The 20,845-nt window shown below is 40.9% G+C and overlaps 1 protein-coding gene across 2 annotated transcripts in view; it reads right to left on the bottom strand.

The window, feature by feature from the left end:
- Nucleotides 1–20,845, bottom strand: part of ctbp2a (C-terminal binding protein 2a) — a 69,947-nt gene that overhangs the window by 25,461 nt on the left and 23,641 nt on the right. The gene's annotated exons all lie outside the window — the stretch shown is intronic.

Here is a 20,845-nt window from a genome sequence, read left to right as displayed (position 1 = left end):
AGTGTAAAATGAAAATTCTTACATAAAAAAAATGGGTCACAATTAAAAGTTGATGTGCTTGTATCTTTAACTTAAACATGGATTTTAAATTATTTGCATATTATGTGCAAATAAAAGTTTGTATTTGCACATAACTGGTTAGTAAAGGCTAATCCATGTTGCTATTATGATAGAAAATGACAAGAAACACAGATATAATCCAGGTAAATCTACGTAGCACATTGATTTAACATTCAGTATTAAAAAAAATGGCTGAAAAATGAATTTCTCCAGTAAAATATGTCTTGAAACTGAGCTGCCAGAGTGTTAGAGGTCTGTTTCTCTTTCACATGCAAACTTACGCTAACAGTAGGAAAATCCTTCTAGCAGTCTAACTGATCCCAAGATTTATACTCCAGCAGGAGTAAAGATTAGTGTGTTTACTACTACACCTGTCTGAGCTGAGAGGTCAGCCCAACACTAAGCCACTTTTACCTCACAGGATTTTCATAATAATGGTTAAGGCCATGCTTTCAGGTCGACACGCCTTTACGGAAGCAACGTGTGCTAACGTAACGTTATGTTGTTGCATCATTTAAAAGCAGGAACTAATTTAATGATTCGTCAGTCAACAGAAAACATTTGAAGGTTCAATCTTCTTAAATGTGAATATTTGCTTCCAAATGAATGATTAATAAATCATTTTTTAAAAATCTGTCACATGATTCATCAATAATTAGCTGCAGCTCTAAAATGGAAAATTAGCACATGACAGATGCGACATATATTATCATCCAGTTAGGACTCGTCTCAGATACTGGGAATATGTCTTTACTGGCTTCTTGTTTTTGGCTTATTTAACCCTTGTCATTCCAATGAACACGCTAGTGTGTAACTAGTCATGTCAAAAACTCATGACAGGCTGATTAAGACTAACATTTAAAGCAAGCAGAGAGTTAGCTACACACTCCAGATGTGCATTAAGAAAGTCTTCCACTGTTCATATTCACTCTTTTCTCCAAATATATGATTGATTATGAATTACAATAGACTAAATACAACATCTAATCTGCATTTAATCTGTTGTCGTTGTTACTAATGCTTTTAATAATGAACAGTTCAGATGAGTAAGAACCTCAATCACCGGATGTCCTTGAATTCATAAATGTTTTTATACTAAAAATTCAGCATGAAGTAAGATCCACTGTGGTTATTAATCATAGTAATAATATTAATAATAAGAATAATAATACAAAATGAAAATACATTAAAACAAATGCATATTAAGTAGTTTATGAATATAAATTGATAACTCATTTTGATAATTCATTAATCCTCTCAGTGAGTTAATTTAACTCCATTCTGACTGAGTTTCTAATGACTGTCCTGACATCTTCAGCAAATCTACAACAATACCATATAATGGCTTATGATGTGATAAATGTATTTGACGCCTCCAGACGATGCCTGACACAGCTTTTAAGGACATCTGAATATATAATGTATAAATAATTCCTCAGATATGTAAACTTAGCTGTCCACATACATGTGGAGATCAAGCAGCAGCGGAGTCAGATTACATCGAGTTTACAGATTATATTACAGGAACCTGCATTAAAACCAACTGTGGAAATTTATCAATTAGTTTGAATTGTTTTGGATTATAATTGAACATATAACAAAACGTAACGATGATTATACAGAAATCTAATGCCTTTCATGAATAACATGTCGGTTTTTTTTACAATTTCTACACATCACATAAACTGCATTTAAAATATAGTCGCGTCCGACGGGACGTTTTGAAGACCTGATGGGGGCTCATTTCTTCAACAGCGGCTTTATTAACCACTTATGGTTACTGTAGGCCATAACCGCATCAACCAACCTGCTATAACCACCAAAAAACTAACTTTGTTCTCTCCTCCGCCGTTCTGCATCAGCACACATCCCAGACTCCTCAGGAACCTCCCTCCCTTCTCGCTCTACCACACCCCTTTCCCTCTGTAACCACATATCTGTCCTAACGCCACACTTGTGCAGCATCATCACAGCCTGTTAACTAACAGCACATTTAAACAGTCAAACTTTGCAAGAACATTAATGTAAGATTGCTACAGCCCGTTGACTTCAACCCGATTGTTAGAGTGGCATTTGTTATTTTTATTTTAGCCAGAAAACAGGAGGTAAATGTTGTTCCTCGCTGTTACATGAGTCTTTAATCTTTAGCCTTTAATTCCTTCATAGCACTGTGTGTGTATGCATATCTTTCATATATAAATACAGGGATCGCTGATACTTCAATTATAAAGCAGAAACCTGCAGGTAGAACGTGCAAGAATTTTTTTACTTTTCTCAGTTTAGCTGAATCCGTTGACTGAACTTCTCTGAACTTTGAACTTTGTGTACTTTGAGTTTTAAACTGGTAAATTAACAATGACTAAATATATGACTGAACTCGCACTCTGTACTTCTAAGACATATGCGGTGCACTGCAAAGAGTTTAAAAGGCTTCATTGAGGAGGTTTGGTTAGAAATGTAACAGGAGCCTACAAACCAAGCCTGCAGTAAAAAAAAAGAAAAAGAAAAAAAAAAGCCTCATTCATAAAAAGAAAGCGGCAGAGTAAGAAGAGCCTTCTGTATAATTTGACCTCTAAAAATTCGACATCCCATCTGCTTCCTGTGATCTACATGAGCTGCCGCTGCCAAGTGGCCGAGGCAGAAATGAGTTTCCAGGGAGAAGAGCGAGAAGAAGACAGATGAGACAGCTGCAGGTGGACAACAGATGCCGAGGGCTTTTCTTTTTAACGCTCTCCCATTCAAACTTTGTCAGACATTGCTTCAACTCGGCAAAAAACATCACTCTAGCTCCTTAACCTTTCCTTTCTCTCCGACCTGAGCCAACTGGCCTGATTACAGACCGAGACATGAAGACGGTGGTAGCCAACAAGTGTGTGTGTCAGGATTGGGGGAGGGGGAGGCATTACACCCTTCATGTATGCTGAGGGCTTAGAGAGAGCAGGCAGTTATGAAAAATGAAGCACTGAACAAATATTTTCAAACGCTAATCTGATTAAACCGCAAGACATCACCTCATCCATCAGTGAGCTGCATCAACAAGCTTCCACTTGCTGAATGATGCAAAGAATAAATAAATAAATAACCAAACCACTAAATAAAAATGTAGGCCAGCCAGCCACAAACCCTTCCGCCTGTGTGACACTGAAGCACAATCCCATCTGCAGCCCCCCCCCGTGATCCTCAACACACCAGACATGCTCTCTGAAGAAATATTTTAGACTTTTTTTTTTTTGTCAAGTGCAAATGAGATTCATCTGCACCTCTAAACACATCACATCACTTCACTTCTTTTTTTTTTTTTTTTTTTTAAACACAGAAGAGCAAAATGTCAAGTTTTGCAATGCTTGGTTGCACACATACGCCCGCACACACAAACATGGCCAGCGCAGCGTTCTCTTTACTCCGGCTTAACACCCATGAAGATTTCATTTTCTCTAAATGAATAATTCAGGCTGACTCACTGGTCACTAAGAAGAAGACGTACGAGATGAAGAGGGGAAAACAGGGAAGGAAATTTGGAGGAAGAACCAAGAAAAAAAAAAAAAAATGGACTAAGAAGGAGGCAGAGGAGAAGGTAGCGGCCAGGTCTTTTATGTAGGAAGTAGGAGTGTGGAGCTTTGGACTTTTCGTTTCATTGCTTTCTTTATTCATCTTTTCTTTGAGCTGCAAATGTTTGAGCATCTATCTTCCTATGTCTGTCCTTTCTCTCCCTCTGAGCCCAACAACCAGCTGTTAATCACTTCATGCTTCTCTGAAATGATGGAGCACAAAAACAAGAAAAATTTTTTTTTTAAAAAAGCCAGAAAGGTCAGACTTTGCCTTTCAAGATCCAATTTCTGCTGACGGCACCTGTACTGTATATTATCTGGAAGCTCTATGCTAATACATCTGGCACCGTGCAAACACCCGACAGGTGTCCACGCTCAGAGGTTTTATATTTTTAATGATGTTTACTCAGTGAAAAAGGAGAGATGGTAGGAGTAAAACTAACCAGTGTAGCTATACAAATACCACATGGCCGTCATAATGAAGTTGTTTCATTGCGCTGATTCCAACTGTCACTCGTTCTTCTCCCAATGTAAACATATGCAGATATTTTATTGTAAGTTGTTTTCCTTTTTGGGATCTCCTTGCATTTTGTTCCTCTGCAGTTTACACTCATCTTCCCTCATCAACCGCGGCAAACTGAACAGTCTGATGAAGCTGCCATTAATTGCAATCTATTATATCCCAGTTAGATGTGTTAACGCAAGCTGTAGTTTTATGAGAAAGTTCAAAATATTTCTTTTTCCTTTTTTTACTTGTAAATCTAGAAAATGACCCAACTTGTATTTGTGTGGCTGAGATGGACTGAGCTCATCCTCCAGCAGCTTTTTTTTAACAACCATCAAGATGCCATGATGGTATGTCAATACACAGAATACACTCAAGTAGCATAAAATTCTCACCTGCAGGCCCACATTCATCCCTGAGATGCAAACAGTGCTTTATATTAGCACTTATTCACTGACTAAACTGCTGCCTTGTCTTAAATGTTTGCTTGCATCTTGCACTTACAGACGCAACTGGCATCATTGTGATTTGCCGGTGTATTTCTCTTGATACCGAAGGATCCACTCGGAGCTGCATCAGAGAACTCAGGCTGGATAGAGTTGCAGGAGTTGTGAGGTGTAAATGAAACAATAAATATGGTAACAACATAGGATGATAGGTAATCTTCTGATCAGCAGCAGCAGTAACATTGATGGCATTTAAGGCCCCTAAATCAAGTGTATCATGTCTTGTCTTTGAAACTGCCATAAAACATATGACATCACTTCTGGTCAAATTAGTCCCTTCACTTCGCCTGACAGGTACTTGTATACTTCAGCTTGTGAATGCATAGTATTAATTTCTAAGAAAGTACACAAATGACACATCAAGGAGATGCAAAATACACAAGGCAGCCGTGATAAGTATGTATGTTTTAATTAAAAATAAGTATTTTCTTCTTCAGTCTGTTCTGCCATCTTTGCTTTGGTTCATTTATTTTTTTTATCAACCAATCACTTGTTTACCTCACTCATTTTGTTTACTGTAAAAAAAAACAAAAAACAAAAAAACAAATTAAACAAAGACTTTGTTCTCCTCAAAATGTCTCATTTGTGCCTTAGATAGTTGTGACATCCTTCTGAAAGTGCTTTATTTGCAAGAAGACGCCGTTCTCTTCATTTTACCTATATGTCTTAGTAGGTGGTGGCAATGTACTGGGAGCCCCTCTCACCACTCATGCCTGGTAATGAGTGTGAAACACCCTTGAAAATCAATACTTTTTCTGTACGATATTGTGACTAATGAGCAGCTCACACTATGAATTCCATTTTGCTTCTCTCACCAGGAGAGGAGGTTTAGAAATTCAAATAAAACTACCTGAGAAAACAGCATTTCAAAAATGCGTCACCACAGTCATCCTGAATGATCCTGAAATGACACAAAAACTAAAAATCGGTTGATTTTATTTGTTTGTTAGGTTCTTGTTTAAAATGTATTAGGTTTAATAAAATGCATGGGAAAGGAAACATCATGCTGCAGAACTGCCAATGTTTCTGCTGTTGTTGTGAGGTAGCTGCTTTCAGGCTCTATCTCGCACTTTGCCAAAACTTACTTCACACAACAAGGATGTCTTTGTCCAAAATAATAATATTAGATTTAAAAAAAAAGAAAAAAGCCCCAGTCTGTTTTTGAACTTCACCAAAAAAACTGAAATATCTGTGAAAATATCTGTGAAAGTCCAACAGCGTGCATTTAGGAGTCCATAACGGGGCAGATTAAAGACACTCACCGGTAAAAGTCTAAGTTATGTTTTGGCAAAAACCTCAGATGCTGAAGATGCGTCTTCCAGCTGTTTGCAGATGTCCTTCCTCTGAGGTTGTCACATACCTGCAGCTTTCTCACAGCTGGATGATGCATATGAGCATATCCAAAACCACGGAGCTGCATGCACTTTGCACTTGGCACAACTGCGGTAATCATTATTCCTCATTGCTACAAATTATTTCTGACGTGAAGGACAGGATGGGTCTGGATGCAGCAAGACACTGCGTAGTCAACTTTTTTTCCTTTAATTTGCAGTTTCTATATTTAATACGCCATCCTTAAGTTGACCTCTGAAACTAATCATAGTTGTCAGGAAATGTGTATTATTTCACTGCTATGCTCTGATTATTAATCAAAATTTTCTGACATGCTTTGATCATGGGAACGTTTTCATGTCACAGTTTAGTAAGATATTAACATTAACTGCAAGAAAATGGTGACACATAGCCTAGCAACAATGGAAACATGTCTGGCTGTGCTGTAGGTTGCTGTAGTTAGAAATTATCATCACACGTGGACAAAATTCTAAGCTTTAAGCCAAAATAAGCAACCTTAAGATTCTGTTCTCAGGCCTTGCAAAGAGTTGAGTATGGTGTAACTTATCCAAATGTTTTACTTTGTATTACTTACAGCACGGGAGAAACATAAAAACAGACATCTCTAACCCCCAAATGATGCAGAGTAACTTCTGAATGCAGAAACAACCTTATTGGTTAGGCTGTGGTTATGAAAAAGTATGGAAATTATTAAAACTATTTTAACTGGGTCAACAACTGTCGATTGCATCATTCAAGACTTAAAGGAAAGGTGAACCGTTGTATTCGATGAGGAAATGTGGTCATGAAAAAATCTTGGAAGAATTAAGTAGGGATGCACTGATCCACCGATCCGATACTGACATCTGAAATTTGAATATCTGCAGATACCGATATTTGCCGATATCAAATCTGTTTATGTGAACATTATTGTGACTGTGGTTATTATTGCTGTTATAACTGTGTAAGATTTCATTAGGTTGTAATAAATTACCCATCCTTTCTAAAGTTACCTCACCAATACATATATAATATTACAGATCTAACAATTTCAACAAGTTTTATTTTGATTTTGCACACTTTACACAAATACAACTATAAATGTGTGGTTTTGAAACAAAGATCTCGCTTATAGTGTGACAAAAAACGTCCCATTTTAACATTCAAGGCATTTATTTCTTTTAAAACATGTCCGAAGCATGTCAATACATCTGTGCTGGCTTGACTAGTGTGGTATTGGGTATCGGTTGTGGTATTGGGAGACTTTTATTAATACCAAGTACGAGTACACAAGCTTAGTATTGAGCTGATACTGATATCGGTATTGATGGATCCCTAGAATTAAGCTCAGAGGATTGGGGGGAAAAAAGAAAAGAAGAAAAGAAAAATCAACATTACAAACCATGACAATGTTTAACAGTAAATGCAAGAGAACCAGGAGAAAAGTCATTGAGGAAAAACGTATTGACAAAAAACAAACAAATAATAAGCAAACAGCTTTAATGTGCCACAGACCATGAAAACTGGAATCATGAATGGTCATGTGGCTTAAAGTGTCCAGATCTAACCGGTTCTAGTGTTAGAAGCATCTGAGTGGTGGATAAAGTGCTGGAATCATCATACCCAGCAACTTTACAAGCCCGTGGCCAGGGCCAGTATCATAATCTAAAGTAGCATGAGTCGATCGTGTATAGGTTCAGCAGTGTCATAAGCACATAAAAATCACTTTTTTTCTGCAACAAGTCAAAATTCATCAGGTTGAGATTAGGAAGCAACGATTCAGACACAAGAAGACCTCACTGGATTAACCCCCAAAGACAACCTGGACCCCAAAGAGTCTTCAGAGCGTGCTGGAAAAGACTTGATGAAATGACAAGAAGTCCAGTTCCAGTGCAGTTTACCATCATCAACACCAGATCATACTGAAAGAGTGATGCAACATTTTACAGACATCATATAATAAAACAACAACATATTGGAGAGTCGGCTTGTTTTTGGATGGACGGTAAGGGAAGAGCAGAACAAGTGGGGAAAAAAGTCTGTTCTGTTTTTCATCTCATAACATTTTGATCCAGAAGCTCAATCATTCCAAGCCTGGACGGAAAGAAAAAAAAAAAAAAAAAGCTGCCTGCACAGTATGGAAAGACCAGCGACACCGTAGTCTTTTACTGTCAGCCCGGATTAAGGTTGCTACTTGACCCTCAGTGCAGATGTGAGATTTGACAGCTAACCTCATCTCCATGGAAACAGTAAAGTTGACTGACAGCTGTCACCATCCTATTTCTCCTCCCCACCATGCAGCCAGCAATCTGTCCCTCCCTCCCCCAGTTTCTTAATCCCTCACTCAGTTCAACAACTGCCTGCCGCTTTAACCTGGACCCTGTAAATACATAATCTGCCATCTCCAGAACTAATATGCTACAACCCTCCCATGCCAGCACGCTAGGGCAAAGCACAGGGAAAAGTTGCAGCTAGCATGTCACGCAGAGCGGAACTCACTTCGGCTCCCTTTGACTCGCCCCACCGACATGACCCAACACCCTCAGTACGGGAGAACGAATGATGTTAAAACTTTAAAGTAGCGTGGTATAATATTTTATTTCAGCCTCAACACACCAGTTTTCATCTTTTTTTCTTTCTTTTTTTTAATCAAAATGTGTCTGGTCAAGGTTTTGTGCACCCAAACTGTTGGCTGCAACAGTAAACACATCACACTGAGGAGTGAAAAGATCTTTTTTTTCATACTTGAACTTAAAATTTAGGTGACCTAGGACCGAGACACAAAGCAGCTGTTCATGGGTGCATCTCTGCAGCCCTCTGACACTCCGTCTCTACCAAGTGAGGAACCTAAAAAGAGAATAGTTCTGCCGTGATGCTCATAATATAAAGAAGCAAAGTAAAGGAGCAATATTAACTTTTTTTTCCCCCCAGTTTTGTACTTAAAGTAGCCGAGTCTTAGTCTCCATAATATAATGTGTTGAAACCAATGCTAGAGGCCTGAAGTTACAGACAAAATAAAAAACAAAACACAAGTGTTATCAGAGTAAAATGCCATTAATCATTCGAACTATCAGTTCAGTTGCTTCAGAAATCACCACAATTATCCTTGAGTGACTTATAATTTCCACATGATATACATCTAAGAAAATCAAAGCCCAGCAAAGTCATTTTTTCCCAGTATTGTGCTGCCCTGTTCCACAGTGTCACACTATGTTAGAGAGGGGGAAGGGGAGTCCTAGTTAGTCAGTTATTCCTGCTCAAGGGTATTACACTGAGCATCATATAGTGAGGTGGGTGGGGGCAGGCCATCTGTGTTTGCACATGGGTTGTTAATTTAAAGGGGAACTTTTTTTTTGTTTTGTTTTTTCCTGGTGGTTGATGCAACACAATGTTGTAGGCCTCACAAGCTCAGGGCAATTCGATTTTAACAAAAGCAAAAAAAAAAAAAGCAAAAAAAAAAAAAAAAAAAAAAAAAAAGATTTGTTTCTGATTAAACTTATTTCGCAGAAAACAAATTATACAGCAATATACAGCCAGGTTTAAAACAAACATAACGCACTTAATATTTGTAAATAAGTATGGCTTTTAAATGTTTAAGCTCAGCCAGCTAAAAAACAAAAGAGGAAGAGAAGTAAGAAATAAATCTCATGTTTTCTGATAATTGACAGATGCTTTAACCAGAAGCAAATCTGCCTACGATTACCACCAAAACTCATGTTGCCTAGCAACGTACAATTTAGAAATATGCTTTCAGAGCAGCTTTGCGGACGTGTCCATTAAGAGATGAAATAACCAATGCAACAAATGTCAGCCACATGCAAATTAAGTCTACTCTGCTGGCGGCATGCATGATAACAATATGATGTATGTGGCTGACTTAAAGGAATATGCTTCCAAGCCACGAATCAATGTGAGCAAAGAACAGCGCCCTGTTTTGACAATCAGTCAATGTGAATCTTTTAAGCACCTTTTCTCTTGTGCTTTTAAAGTCTCAAAAGGGACTTCCTGAGTTAAATCACATGTGCACAATCTGCACTGGACATTTTCAAGTTTGTTAAAACCTGCCAGCTATGTAAAGTAGTTAAGGCCTGTCAGAGTGAAAGGAGAGTATCTATGGATTAGTGCAGACATGAAAATGGAGGATCTGAAGGATTAAACCTTCCTCTCTATTCCCATTACAACCTGCACAGAGAAAATGACACAATCGCACATCGGCCATCAGATAGGTAATTCGATTTTATCCATCTGGTGATCCTGCTAGTCAGCCTCTATGGACTGATGTTGATGGGGATGTCAGTCCCAAAGGTCCAAAATGTCTGACAAGTACCATAATCAGGACATGGAACTGAGAAGAACATGCTTTGGGTTGTGGTTTTCAAATTAAAGCCTAAATCTGATATGTCCAAGATACACAGTAGGGATGCACTGCCTGAAAGCATTTAATCCTATCGGGTTTCTTTTTTTTTTTTTTTTTTTTTTTTTTTTTTTAAAAAAGGTTGAATAAATATACACCTCGAACACAAACACAAATAAAATCTAAAAAAAAAAACCATCAGAAAAACACCCATTTTTGTCATTCTGTGTGAGTTGATGGAACACCTTGACAACAGAAGAACTGAGGTAATATGTGTGGTCAAGGGGGTTTTGCGACATTTTTAAAAGAAGACATTCTTGTTCAGCACAACAGGGGCTTGGTGGGCGGGGTGATGAGCAGAAAGGACTTTACGGAGAACTGCAGTTAGAACAACGCCACATCCAAAAAGCTACATATGGCAAAAGCTGCAACCATCATTATGCAGCTTTTGTGAATTGTACATCTTATGGGTTCAGCAGAAGAGATTAACAAAATATTGCCTGCATTCTTGGCCAACTTAGTTAGCAAGAGCATAGCAGATAAGAAATAGATAAGAGCAGAATAATATTTGCACGTGAGGGTAGTGGCACACACAATCTCAAATACTGCACACATATGAAAACTGTTGTAACAGATGAATACCCCCTCTGTTCCCACACAGTGAACACATCTGCACATAATTTCTAACTTTTCTAGTCACAGAAATCTTGATGTGAACTGTTCACACATGAATGCAGCAACTGACAAGACAATAACATGAACACAGCGCACAGTTGCTATCATTTGAAACGTACCAGAAAAGATGCTGACAGGTGTTGCTTCCAAAATCCTTTACATTGTGCCCTGTCAAGGCCACTTTGTATTGTATTTAATGAGGCAATTTCCCCCTTCTGGTATAAAGCAAGCATGAGATCACTGAAATAATGAAGAACTCTTCGTGAAGTATGGTGTATTCTGACAAATATGCATCTCATATTGATAAGCAAACAATAAGGCGAGATATCATTTTAGGATCATGACAAAACTAAAGTATGACAGGGAAAGGATTCTCAGTGTTTACAGCAAAAGCTGTCTTTAAATTAAGTTAATTCAAACTCCTAATAACTGATTTAGAAAAGAGATGAGGAACATTAAGCCTTTTCTTCTACTGGTGGAGATAAGCAGAAAAGACTATCAGCTACAGCAGATAGAATAAACGCCAACAGAGGATAACTAACAAATACCAGAAATGACTTGAAAGAGTACACACAACCCAAATGTAATTGTATATTATAAATATAGAAATAGTTTGTAAAGTTACTGGATAAAGACCCATTTTAACAGAAATAATCTAACATAACTTCAAGTTGACTTCAAGGTAATCTTATCTTGCTCTTTAAATGGTCAATCAAGTTCTCAAGCCATGATATGTGATTCACCACAATGCAACAATGCTGGATTGATCCAAAGCATCAAGTGGCTTGTAAAACTGCAAAAAGAGAACACAAATAAACTCCCCCATTTATGAAACCTGTAACAAAGGAAAGCCCAAATCTATCAACAGTGAAATAGCAAATAATCATAAAAAAGGTAAAAAGATTTACTTGTATCTGGAGATGCCATAGTGGACACGATGACTGGTGGACCTGTGCGTCGACTTAACTTCTGGTTAGCAACCAAGGCACCTTGGCCTTGAACAGGCGCTCCCACAGGGACGAGGGCATTATCTGATGCTGATCCTCCACCTTTACGTATCAGCTGAGGACTAGGGTGAGGGCTGTGCATAGGTGACAACGGCAGTAAATTCCTGTCCCTCTTCATCAGTTCCATGGGCACTGTGTAATTGGTACAGTACGCTTTTGGTACTTGTTGTGGCTGCTGCAAAGCTGGCATGGACACCGGCATCTGCTGTGGCATACCTTGCATGGAGTGAATAGATCCTGGTATGGCAGGCATTGATCCAGTCATCTGCTGTGGCATTATCTGCATACCCTGCATAGGCACCCCGGGTACTGTCACCCCGGAAGAATAGGCTGACATAGGTCTTGACTGGACAGGCATAATGGTTCCAGCATATGGCCCTGGGGAACGAGGTGGTTGACCTGGGTATCCTCCAGAGGCTTCCAAGAGATGTTGAGAGGGTGCACTGCTAGGCCTCCTAACAATTACTTCTCCCATTCTTGGAGAGATGGTTTGCATGGCCCCAGGGGTCTGTGGTGGCATCAGCTGGGGATCCACAGATAAAGGCTGTGGAGGGTGTTGTGAATGGTGGTGCTGTTGGTGATGGTAGATGTCTGAGCGATGGCTAAAGCTGTTAGATCGACCTCGCATGGGTGTCTGGGGCCGGGACGGTGCTAGCATAGCCTCAACAGGACGTTTGTAGTTGTGAATGAAGCGGGATAGTACACGAGCCTGGCCGAGGTTCGGGGCGACAGTGCGGACATCGTTCTCCTCCATAACAGCTAACATGCTAGTGGAATCAAATCCCTGTTGGATGAGTGAGGAGATGGTGCTTTCTGAGAGGCCCTCATTCCGAAGCAAAGAAAGAAATTCTGGATCAACGGTCTTCTTGGGGTCCACAGGCAAAGGAGTTTGTGGGGCAGCTTGGGGAAGAGCAGGGGCAGGACCAGGAAGTGGAGTAGTTGGTGGAAGAGGAGTGGGAGCTGGAGCTGGGGCAGCCTGCACAGGAGCAGGTGCGGGCTGCACAGGTGTAGGTGCAGCTGGGATAACTGCTGTAGTTTGCACTGGAGCAGGTGGGGCAGAAAGTGGAGCCGTCATAGCAACATGTGGGTCACATACTGCCATGGCAGACGGAGGTGGAAGAGGCTGTTGCTGTTGCAGTTGCTGTTGAACCTGTTCTTGCTGAAGCTGCTGGTGTATTTGTTGTTGCTGAAGTTGTTGCTGTAACTGCTGCTGTTGGAGTTGCTGCTGTTGTATCTGTTGCTGCTGAATCTGCTGCTGTTGCAATTGTTGCTGCTGAAGTTGTTGCTGCTGAAGTTGTTGCTGCTGAAGTTGTTGCTGTTGCAGTTGTTGCTGCTGAAGTTGCTGTTGTTGCAGCTGCTGCTGTTGCTGCTGTAACTGCTGCTGTTGTTGGATGGTATATGGTGAGGCTGTATCTTGCCTCATAATCATACCTTGACTGGCCGGATCCACTACCAGACACGTAGCAGCCTGCTGCTGTGGATCTACTGGCCGGCCATCAATATCCGTATAAACTGACTGGCCGGTCAGAGGAGGAGGCTCGCTGGCATACCTAGGCGATGCATGCTCCATACCATAGTGAGCAGGCGATGGGTCCCGGGAAGGTAATCGCTGTTGGCCATCTTGCATCATCTTGGCAACATTTCCAGCACTAGGTTCTCTATAACCTCGACTCAATTCGTGGGCAGTTGGAGGAGGGGGAGGAGGAGGTAGAGGTAGAGGTGATGAAGGGGCCTGAGGTACTCCCCTACCTGGCTGACCTTGATCCCACATAGCACGAGCCCCAGGTGCCATTCCAAAATGTGACCCTGACCGGTTGAGTGAATGAGGATGAGGTGGTGGAGGTTGGTGCTCTGGCCGGTAAAGGCACTCGGGGGGCCGTGGAGTCATAGCTGGGTCATGAGAATAGTAATCCTGATGTGAAATGGATCCTCTGTGAGACATGGGTGCCCGTTCGTAGTGGTTTAGATCCGGCACAGAGCCCTTCCTCAGTCCCCGTGGATCGTGTCGCTCTGCGTAAACCTGTCCGTAGGGAGTGTCTTGGTAAGAATACGATGCACGCTTCAAATCCAGGTCAGGAGGACGAACCCCTGGTGGAGCCTCGTACCACCCTCCTCCCTCTGCGTATGACAGGGAGCTCCGTCGGCCTGCTACTCTAGCTTGCTGATCGTACACGCTGTCACACTGCCTCTCCCACTGACCCTCATTCCCCCCTAACGTGTCCCAACTGTGGGATCGGCCAAGACCTAACTGTTTGTTGGTGACAAGCATTGGCAAAAAAAGAAAAAACCTTGCAAAACAAAACCCAAAAAACTAACAGATACAAAAAAATGCACAAAACAGAAAAAGCAAGCTCTTGGCAGTGTGTTTAAGAGTGCAATTCTTCAGGAACAGCATCAAAGCACTAAAAGTAAGCAGAAAGCGCAAGCAAATACAGAAGGTGCACCGTTTCACCTGATATCAGGTTGCAATATTGTAAGTCCGCACTATCAGGTGACTCCCCTTTTAGCTGGCAGTCCTTGAATAATTAATCTTCGGTCATGCTGGCATGTTGTGCAAGAGGAAAGAGGACACCACACACAAAAACATCACACAAAGCTACACGACCGCACAAGAAACAGTTATTCCATGGAAGCCCTGGTAACTGGGTGCAGGCTTCAGATTGCCACCAAACATTTGTTAGGAGGCATACAAAAAAAAGGAAAAAAAAAGAAAAGATATGCTGGGTTATAGGTTGGGATGGGTAGGGGCTTGTACTAATCCAGTGTGGTTTATCTCTCCCCTCTCTGGGACATTTTATTCGCTCTGCCGATTGCTATGAGGGATTACATCTAAATAAAGCCTGTTTAATTCCATTTCCTTCTGTGACGTCACGTGAACCAGATACCAGCGAATCTGGTGATGGCAATGACGATGGTGATGCCAACAATTTTGATTCCACCACCCCCTAAAAAACTTTGCCCCACCCCGTCCTCTCCCTCTGAAGAAACTTACCTGAAGCTGCTGATGATGCGCTGTTGTCAACAGGTTTCAGATCTGCCGGATTCACAGCATGGGGAGGGGCAGCCAAGCAAGGTGCACAGCTCCATTGACACAAATGAAATACAGTCTCTTAGCTAAGTCCCATGTGCTGTCAGTAAACATCAAATCCACTCTGATTGGACACTAATCTCTCAGGCCCCATGCCTGCAGCAGAGCCACCACGCAACTGCAGCCCAACTCACTCTGAAATGTCCTTGATAGTTCTGTGGTGCTCACTGTTTCTGCCTCACTCTCTTTGATTTTGGGATCAGTCAGACCTTCTGTGCACCAACTGCAGGACACTAAAATTTACAATGCATGAAGATTGCAGAAGGCATAATAAAATCCACCTGCAGAGCTTGTCCTATTTGTCCTCCACTACTCAGTAATCAATATGACACTATGTTCTGTCATGGAAAAAGAAAAATATATGAAATGCATCGCTTGTTTCAGTTCTCCAATGCATACCACCACATATATTACAACTGTATGCATCTTACCGTCTGTAATATACAGCACCTTCCCCCTCTTTCACAAATCTCCTCTGATCTCCTTCACATAGAGAGGCTCTGTAATCTGGATTTGCCCCTTTGTAACATAAAAAAAAACACTGAGGGAGTGTTGTGCGCACGCATATTTGTGTGTTTCTGCATATGTTTGCCGAGGCGGAGGGTTCTTTGTGTAACAGCACTTAATCTGTAGCACCTACAACCTTTGCCTCCAAAAACAATATGCTTCTTGACAAGCACAAGTGGCAGAAGGAAAGCACCTCATGTAAATTTGCCATACTACGATTTTTCTGTTATTTAATATATCAACTTTGCCACACACTGTAGGCTACATTAATATGTAAAGGACGGGAGATATTTACTGCTTTGTTTGAACATGGTGATGTTACTCCACTTCCTTACTGAAAGCTGATTCCAAGCGGAACCCTATTTATTAATGCATGAAAACATGTAATGTGAGGAAGAGTCCATTTTCATCCATATCTACACTAAGACACATCCATAGCAATGCAGTGACTAATACTTTAGGGAAAACTATCTCAGCACATAAAGAAAAGTTTCCTAAATTCAGAAGGCCTGTGAAACCTGCAGGCGTGACAGTCTCTGGCACATATATCTTGTTTAATCACAGTTGTGTAATTAGCGTAGGAGGAGATCAGAGAGGGAGCGGAGTATTCTGCTGTTTTCACAAGATGACAGGAAGAAGCCGATGGCAGTTGCCCTGAAACAGCTTCGCAGATGACAGAAAAGCTTTTCAGTAAGGTCAGAGAGGGAATTTAAAGGGGAAGGCAGAGAGAGCGAGGCTTTGCAGAGCTCTAAAATGAACAAGATGGGATGAATTATTCAATCACAGCAGTGCTTCTATGAAACAAACAAAAAAAACCAAAACAAATTGAACAGGTCGGGTTCTACTGTCATCTAAAAGAGAATATCTGTGTGTGATAAACTTGGCATTTACAATCTAAAACGCAGAAACAACTGTTAGTGCTGTCAAAATAAGCAATTCTTTTGTAAAAGTCAGACTCCATGATGGGATTCATTATTGAGATGCCACCTATGAATATTATGGTGATTTTGACAGTTTGACAGACTTTCCTAGCTGTCTGGTGGCACTAGACATTAATTCATGTGTATATCAAGGCTTCTTTCTCCAACCTCTTCTACTACTCTCATTACTTCTGCTCTGGTTCTCCAGGGACTCCCAGTCCAGCAGAGTCCACATGCCCATAAAGTCAGCCCCGAACACAGAGATGGGGGCAGAGGTGTGTTCTCAGGGTTTGCAGATCTAATCCTGACAGAAAAAGTGAAATCACACAGCCATGTTTGTATCAAACTAAATAATGTTTGACATTCAAATTCTGACGTTCTTCCACTTGCCATAGTTTCCAGACTGTGCACACATCGCCAGTTTTACTGTAACAGAAGGATTTAGGAATTAAGCTGGGGATTTTAGTGCAAATATAATACCGCCACAGCACAAGCTTATAAAGACTTTGGACTGAATAAAGCTTGATTGGTGAATTATTCAAAATGGCCAGAACATAAAGAAACAACGAGCGAAGGTGAAATTCAGGGGTTGTTTTCACTGCTAATAGATTTCAGTATTTTCAGATTTCAAGGTTTCGTTTTCAAGGTTTAGTTATCCACTTTCCCCACAATTGGAAGGAAAAAAAAAAAAAGCTGCAATAAGCAAATAATAAGGCTGACACAATGCACACCACGCAGACTACGCATCTTTCAAACCTCACCGCCACATTAATATTGCAGCTAAACTAGTAGGAGAACCAGAGGTGGGTCACTCCATGTATGTGTGTGAGCATGCATGCTTTTAAACATGCAAGATGTACACTCTCTTAGCCAAATATTGAAATCTAGGGTTTCACATGCAACAAGCTGATTTCAAAATTCCCCATCACCCCGCTAGCGACACAGCCGCATGTTTGCTTTGCAACCGTTTGACCCTGCTCTGCTTGTCTTCTGACGTACAGCTCTTCATTTATGTCCCTTTTCATTCACGTGTAATCCACCGCTAAAGCTCTGGCCTTGGTCCGACTTGCATACATGAATAAGAATCACGCCAACTCAAAGAGAAAACTGCCCCACAACAGAAATAAAAACAACTGTCTCCTATAGAGTGTCACATCGCGTACCAAAGGCATGATTTGAATGTTAAACACACTGACTTATCCATGAGCGTGTGGCAGGAGGCACTAACTGAGATTACAATGCCAATACCACTGCAAAGAATGATGTTGTCAGATACATTTTATGTGTACGTGGACACGTGTGTGTGTGTGGATCCAGTGAAAAGCCTCTCCACAGGGACTAAAGAGACTGTAAATGAAAGTAAATGACAGCAAGGAGTGGCGCTTATGTGAATGAAAATCATGTTTGTTTGGGTGTTTGAAAGATTTTTAAGTGGCACACATTTTTCACTCCCATTGCGCTAGCACACACACCCACAAAAAGAAGTAGCACCCTGCAAACGCCCCCAAATTTCCTCCATGTCAGCTACGTTACAGTTTCCTCCACCTTTAATCCATCTCCTTTGGGCACCTCTGAGCCATCCTTCATCCAGTCTGTCGCTTGAACAAGGAAGCTGCAGGTCAAACAATGATGCTCCACAGCTGAAGAATCATTTAGAAATTTTCCAGGAAATCGTTTGAAGCGTTAAGCGACTGCTAAGCTGTATTTGCAAACTTAAATATTGGTGAAAGAACAACAGAAGTCACATTCAGATGATGCTTGTGTCAGATTTTTCCCTCCAAAAAACCCAAAAACATTTCAGCATTTTTTTTTTATATATCTGCACTCTCCTCCCTCCCAACATTTCTCCTCTCCCATACTCCCCATAAAGACTATAAACAAGGCCATGGTTTTTTGTGCGGCACATGGAACAAGCCCGAAGGCAGGGGCGTCGGACCAGACACCACTCCGATGATTTCATACCCAAGCAGGATGCCAAAGCCTGAAGGAGGAAAAGGAGGGATAAAAGCAAAGAGATGCAGCAAAGCCCTTTTTAAAAAGCTCAGGATCGAGGAGGACCCTCGTACCCCTCAGAGGGGATGACATCAGGTCACCTCCCTCCCTCTCTTCCCCCTCTCACACTCCCTGATCATATGTCCTGTTTAATATAACTCTTTTTGTCAGGTCCGTGAAATGGGAAAATATAAATAATTGCATAAAATCAAACGATATTTTGGTGTTAATGGTCACATTATTCACCGATAAAACAAAACTTACACACTCAAACCAGCCGCTACACATCCACTCAGCGGCAAACGCTTGGACTCATCATGGCAAATTCCACTACCCCACCTTGTGGTGTTTGCATCCAATCACAAACTCACAACGTGTAAATAAATCAACAGTGAGGAACATGTTGTCACCGCAACCTACTTCACATCGCAGCACCTCTCGCATCCCATCTCTGCCTGGATCAGTCAGTTAGCTCTGGCTAAACGGCAATGGCAACGACTTTGTGCTGCCGCCGGAGCCAATGCATGCTGGGAACACAGATGGAGCGGACAGAAGGAGACACAGGCAGACAGAGAGTTAGAGAAAATGGGGGAATGTGGGAGTATGGGAACCGATGCTGACAACAGCTGTTTGTCACAGTTCCCTTATTGCGGTTACACTCGTCTTGGCACTTAATTAAACCCACAACAGAAGGAACATTTGTACCGTATACATTTTGGAAGCTGATATCTAAACTAAACAATACTTGTGTGAGCTTATTTGAAAAAATAACTGTAGTAACTTGGATAGTTAACTGAAACAGTGGCTGAAAATACTGAGGAATACAACTTTTATTCCATGTAAGAAGGAAAAAGTTTGCCGGTACATTTTTAATGATCATATATAAATACTCATCTTAGCTTAAAAAAAAAAAAAAAAAAAAAAAAAAAAAAAAAGGAGTAGAACAGCATAATGTGCAGTAGATGATGTGCAGATATCATGCAAGTAGTTGTTGTCTCGGCTGTTATATGCCAAATAAACTGAACACGGCTGATCATAAACTTGAGATCATAAACCACCCCGGCTTGGAAAGATCATGTCTTATAATCAGTTTGAAAAAACAGTGCATGACAAAAATAAACAAATAAATAAAATTAAATTTAAAAAAAGAAATCTTATATGAATTTATGCATTGATTTGTTGTCAAAATGTTTTTTTTTAGTTATACGTTTGTCAGCTTCTTGCTTCTGTTGCGTTTCCGTTTCATGTCATTATACCTGAAATGCTTTTGGACTTTGGTCAGAGAGACTCACAAAGTGGCAAAACGGTGACGAATCCACAGTTCCAGTAAAATCTACATTCCTGCAGCGTGACTATTCCTGATGCAAGGTAAACAGCTGCGATTTGGGACACAGGCACGACTCAGTTAGCCACTCATCACAGTGAGTTTGGACGTAATCAATGCACTTCGCTGCGAAACAAATATCGGATTGACACAGTTATCCTCAGAAGATAAATGGAGATTAGGGAAGCTGCTCTTGCCGTCTTGCCAAGTGCAACCCATGACGCCCTCGCAGTCACAGTCACTCCATAGCGTTCTTGTTTTTGTCAATACACTTGATTTCAACTTTCATTTATTTTTCACGCCTCTGTCCCAACACTCTGTTTTTAGATAATAGTGGGTGGTTTTGACGCCCCATGCCTCTAGTTTCGAAATACCCTTTTTACATGGATGAGTAGATTTAACGCTGCCGTGGAAACAGCGTGATTCAGCACCCTCTGATCTTTTAACATCCCTGATGTGAGTCATTCCCTTCGACGCACTTTTTAAGAGCAGCTGTAGTGATTAAGTGCTGCTGAGAAAAATCCCCCTTCCTATCTGGCTGAGGAGCTTCATTGTTGTTAAGAGACACTGCAGGAGGCGTCATTTACAGCTCAGGAAACATCGTCATATGATGTTTAACGCATTGCTCAGACACCATAATTTCATTCCTCTTGTCAAGAATAAATAAATAAATAAGTTAGATTGGAAACATGTTTCCAACTGGGGTGTTTGGAGAGTTTCGAGATGCCACATGTGGCTCTCGTTGTGAGGGAGGAAACAGCAGCATCACTGCTTCATTTTGGAATCTACAAAAGTGTGTTCCCGCATCTGAGTGGGATTTCCCTTAGACATGAACAAAGAGTGAAGTTACTATTTAAAATTCTGCCACATGTCAGTGTTGAGGATGTACTGTTTGTTTCACTTAAATCAAAGCCGGTAATGCAAAACAGCAAATTTTGAAAAATCATTTCATAGAAGGAAAAGTAGTTATTAAGCTCCGCTTTCGCCGCTTTCTGTATTTTTGCTGCCATCTCTGACAATCAGTTTC

This window comes from Telmatherina bonti, assembly GCF_933228915.1.
Source record: "Telmatherina bonti genome assembly, chromosome: 11".
In the NCBI taxonomy this organism is placed as follows: domain Eukaryota; kingdom Metazoa; phylum Chordata; class Actinopteri; order Atheriniformes; family Telmatherinidae; genus Telmatherina; species Telmatherina bonti.
Note: the sequence above shows the minus strand (reverse complement) of the source record. Positions and strands in the feature narration are given on the sequence as shown.